We start from the raw sequence: 5,000 nt of genomic DNA on the forward strand, positions 1-5,000 counted from the left end.
CCGTAACCTAACCTATGTCGTACCGTAACCTAACCTATGTCGTACCGTAACCTAACCTATGTCGTACCGTAACCTAACCTATGTCGTACCGTAACCTAACCTATGTCGTACCGTAACCTAACCTATGTCGTACCTTAACCTAACCTATGTCGTACCTTAACCTAACCTATGTCGTACCTTAACCTAACCTATGTCGTACCTTAACCTAACCTATGTCGTACCTTAACCTAACCTATGTCGTACCTTAACCTAACCTATGTCGTACCTTAACCTAACCTATGTCGTACCTTAACCTAACCTATGTCGTACCTTAACCTAACCTATGTCGTACCTTAACCTAACCTATGTCGTACCTTAACCTAACCTATGTCGTACCTTAACCTAACCTATGTCGTACCTTAACCTAACCTATGTCGTACCTTAACCTAACCTATGTCGTACCTTAACCTAACCTATGTCGTACCTTAACCTAACCTATGTCGTACCTTAACCTAACCTATGTCGTACCTTAACCTAACCTATGTCGTACCTTAACCTAACCTATGTCGTACCTTAACCTAACCTATGTCGTACCTTAACCTAACCTATGTCGTACCTTAACCTAACCTATGTCGTACCTTAACCTAACCTATGTCGTACCTTAACCTAACCTATGTCGTACCTTAACCTAACCTATGTCGTACCTTAACCTAACCTATGTCGTACCTTAACCTAACCTATGTCGTACCTTAACCTAACCTATGTCGTACCTTAACCTAACCTATGTCGTACCTTAACCTAACCTATGTCGTACCTTAACCTAACCTATGTCGTACCTTAACCTAACCTATGTCGTACCTTAACCTAACCTGTATTGCGCCTTAACCTAACCTGTATTGCGCCTTAACCTAACCTGTATTGCGCCTTAACGTAACCTGTATTGCGCCTTAACGTAACCTGTATTGCGCCTTAACGTAACCTGTATTGCGCCTTAACGTAACCTGTATTGCGCCTTAACGTAACCTGTATTGCGCCTTAACGTAACCTGTATTGCGCCTTAACGTAACCTGTATTGCGCCTTAACGTAACCTGTATTGCGCCTTAACGTAACCTGTATTGCGCCTTAACGTAACCTGTATTGCGCCTTAACGTAACCTGTATTGCGCCTTAACGTAACCTGTATTGCGCCTTAACGTAACCTGTATTGCGCCTTAACGTAACCTGTATTGCGCCTTAACGTAACCTGTATTGCGCCTTAACGTAACCTGTATTGCGCCTTAACGTAACCTGTATTGCGCCTTAACGTAACCTGTATTGCGCCTTAACGTAACCTGTATTGCGCCTTAACGTAACCTGTATTGCGCCTTAACGTAACCTGTATTGCGCCTTAACGTAACCTGCATTGCGCCTTAACGTAACCTGCATTGCGCCTTAACGTAACCTGTATTGCGCCTTAACGTAACCTGTATTGCGCCTTAACGTAACCTGTATTGCGCCTTAACGTAACCTGTATTGCGCCTTAACGTAACCTGTATTGCGCCTTAACGTAACCTGTATTGCGCCTTAACGTAACCTGTATTGCGCCTTAACGTAACCGATATTGCGCCTTAACGTAACCTATATTGCGCCGTAACGTAACCTATATTGCGCCGTAACGTAACCCACATTGCCCCTTAACGTAACCCACATTGCCCCTTAACGTAACCCACATTGCCCCTTAACGTAACCCAACACACGTTGGGCCTTAACCCAACACACGTTGGGCCTTAACCCAACACACGTTGGGCCTTAACCCAACACACGTTGGGCCTTAACCCAACACACGTTGGGCCTTAACCCAACACACGTTGGGCCTTAACCCAACACACGTTGGGCCTTAACCCAACACACGTTGGGCCTTAACCCAACACACGTTGGGCCTTAACCCAACACACGTTGGGCCTTAACCCAACACACGTTGGGCCTTAACCCAACACACGTTGGGCCTTAACCCAACACACGTTGGGCCTTAACCCAACACACGTTGGGCCTTAACCCAACACACGTTGGGCCTTAACCCAACACACGTTGGGCCTTAACCCAACACACGTTGGGCCTTAACCTGCTCTGTAATTGTCATACGACGCGTTAAATTAGTGTAGTGTTGCCTAACTGCAACCCCCGCAATATAGTTTGCTACTCGCACTGCCCGGTCCCCAGTGTATCGCTTCATGTTAAACACCTTGCAGCTATACACTGTAATGTGGATGGCAGCAGGACGTACATGCTCAATGCCCTTTGCAGTTGTTCATTGGCATTTGCAGTTGTTCATTGGCATTCGCATGTGCGAAGCACTTAGCCTACGCTGTGGTACGGCCTATGTCAACTGTCCGCTGATGTTGTACGTCCAAATCACACACTGTACTGCACATTGGTCCTCATGTACTGAATGATACATCGTGGTACATGTGACCGTACAACGACTGCGCCAACAACGGCGAACCATGCGGTCCAAATGTTGTGCACTCAGCTACGTGTCGTCTCCCTATAAGAGCTGGATTGCAGTGTGGTATGCCCTGGATGGCGATCAGCATGAGCCGTCTGTTGATGTAGTGGCGCGTGTTGTCAGACGTAGTCGTCTCTTCTCACACACCGTGATAGCATGGTGCACTGCGTTCCACATCTGCGACATGCGACAGAGGCCGGTTGACAGTCGTTCGCGCAATGGACATCGCATACGTACGGGGGCCACCTTCCACGTGTTCGCGAAGCGTGCACATGTTGTTGCGTGTATGTGGGCAGACATAGTGTGTCGTGACACCTGACACAGGCATGCAACAATCGTTGAATTTGCAAATGGCGATGGACGCCTACGTTTGCTGGTGACGTTATGCAAATGAACAACTGGTAAACCGTTGTGGTGCGGTTGTTCTCGCTAGAGGTGAATCAGTGATGGCGACGATCGGTTGAGCTACCAACCGGTTGTTCCAGCGATACCCACCATGCCCACGAACGTGAATGGCATCTGGGTGTGAAGCGATACGCGGCGGTGGCTGGGTGGGACCGTCCCCGGCCGGTGAGGGGGGGCCTCCCGGCGTGCTGGCCGCGCGGTGCGTGGGCGCACGCGCTACAGCTGGCTGGTGGGGGCGGCCAGTGGCAGGCGCGCCGGCCGACGGAGGCGGCAGGCGGCGCAGCTGCGCGCCGGCGCACCCTGCACGCGGCGCCGTGCGGCCAAAGTAGGTCCTCGCGGGCCCGGTGCGAAGCGCGGTGGACATCTGCAGTGTGCTGGTCCGATTGAGGACTGTGTGCGCTGAGGATGCGCCGCCGCCCGGCGCTCGGCGCCGCGACGCCGTCTGCTGCTCGGTCGCCTCTGCGGTTCTCGCAGGTGGTTTGTATCGCAGCTGTGCGGACGTGTTGGCGCGTGCGCTGTGCTGGGAGAGTTCGCTTCGGCACCCAAGTGGGGCTTTTGTCCTTCTGTGGCGCTGGCGTTGGAGCTGCCGGTCACCGTAGGTGGCGCGTGTTGTCTCCCGCCGGCAATGCCACGACAGCACGCTCCCGGGCCTCTGTCGGCAGCGGCAAGCTCAGTTGGGAGCACGGGTGGTCGCACCTAAAGCGTCTACTCGCCAAACTCCGGGCGATTGCGCCTCTCTCGAACCCGACCAAGTACTTAGGACGGCGCTGCGCGCCGCCGGGACCTGAGAGGGTTTCGAGGTGTATTGTGCAGGGGAGCTCAGCCTCCTCCTGTTTGCAGAATAATTGAGCGGACGCTTGCGTGTTCGCGCGGGCCCCCGGGACACACTCCCGGGCGGCCGGCTGCTCAGCTCTAGTTGACGCAGCTCCCTGGTTGATCCTGCCAGTAGTCATATGCTTGTCTCAAAGATTAAGCCATGCATGTCTCAGTACAAGCCGCATTAAGGTGAAACCGCGAATGGCTCATTAAATCAGTTATGGTTCCTTAGATCGTACCCACGTTACTTGGATAACTGTGGTAATTCTAGAGCTAATACATGCAAACAGAGTCCCGACCAGAGATGGAAGGGACGCTTTTATTAGATCAAAACCAATCGGTCGGCTCGTCCGGTCCGTTTGCCTTGGTGACTCTGAATAACTTTGGGCTGATCGCACGGTCCTCGTACCGGCGACGCATCTTTCAAATGTCTGCCTTATCAACTGTCGATGGTAGGTTCTGCGCCTACCATGGTTGTAACGGGTAACGGGGAATCAGGGTTCGATTCCGGAGAGGGAGCCTGAGAAACGGCTACCACATCCAAGGAAGGCAGCAGGCGCGCAAATTACCCACTCCCGGCACGGGGAGGTAGTGACGAAAAATAACGATACGGGACTCATCCGAGGCCCCGTAATCGGAATGAGTACACTTTAAATCCTTTAACGAGTATCTATTGGAGGGCAAGTCTGGTGCCAGCAGCCGCGGTAATTCCAGCTCCAATAGCGTATATTAAAGTTGTTGCGGTTAAAAAGCTCGTAGTTGGATTTGTGTCCCACGCTGTTGGTTCACCGCCCGTCGGTGTTTAACTGGCATGTATCGTGGGACGTCCTGCCGGTGGGGCGAGCCGAAGGCGTGCGACGCGCCTCGTGCGTGCTCGTGCGTCCCGAGGCGGACCCCGTTGCAATCCTACCAGGGTGCTCTTGAGTGAGTGTCTCGGTGGGCCGGCACGTTTACTTTGAACAAATTAGAGTGCTTAAAGCAGGCAAGCCCGCCTGAATACTGTGTGCATGGAATAATGGAATAGGACCTCGGTTCTATTTTGTTGGTTTTCGGAACCCGAGGTAATGATTAATAGGGACAGGCGGGGGCATTCGTATTGCGACGTTAGAGGTGAAATTCTTGGATCGTCGCAAGACGAACAGAAGCGAAAGCATTTGCCAAGTATGTTTTCATTAATCAAGAACGAAAGTTAGAGGTTCGAAGGCGATCAGATACCGCCCTAGTTCTAACCATAAACGATGCCAGCCAGCGATCCGCCGCAGTTCCTCCGATGACTCGGCGGGCAGCCTCCGGGAAACCAAAGCTTTTGGGTTCC

At 52.1% G+C, this 5,000-nt stretch overlaps 1 non-coding gene across 1 annotated transcript in view; it reads left to right on the forward strand.

The window, feature by feature from the left end:
- Nucleotides 1-3,795: 3,795 nt before the first annotated feature.
- Nucleotides 3,796-5,000, forward strand: part of LOC124571432 — a 1,910-nt gene continuing 705 nt past the window's right edge. Inside the window, exon 1 of the ribosomal RNA XR_006971862.1 lies at nt 3,796-5,000. This exon is cut by the window's right edge and continues 705 nt beyond it. This is a non-coding gene — a ribosomal RNA (small subunit ribosomal RNA).

This window comes from Schistocerca americana, unplaced genomic scaffold, assembly GCF_021461395.2.
Source record: "Schistocerca americana isolate TAMUIC-IGC-003095 unplaced genomic scaffold, iqSchAmer2.1 HiC_scaffold_170, whole genome shotgun sequence".
Classification (NCBI taxonomy): domain Eukaryota; kingdom Metazoa; phylum Arthropoda; class Insecta; order Orthoptera; family Acrididae; genus Schistocerca; species Schistocerca americana.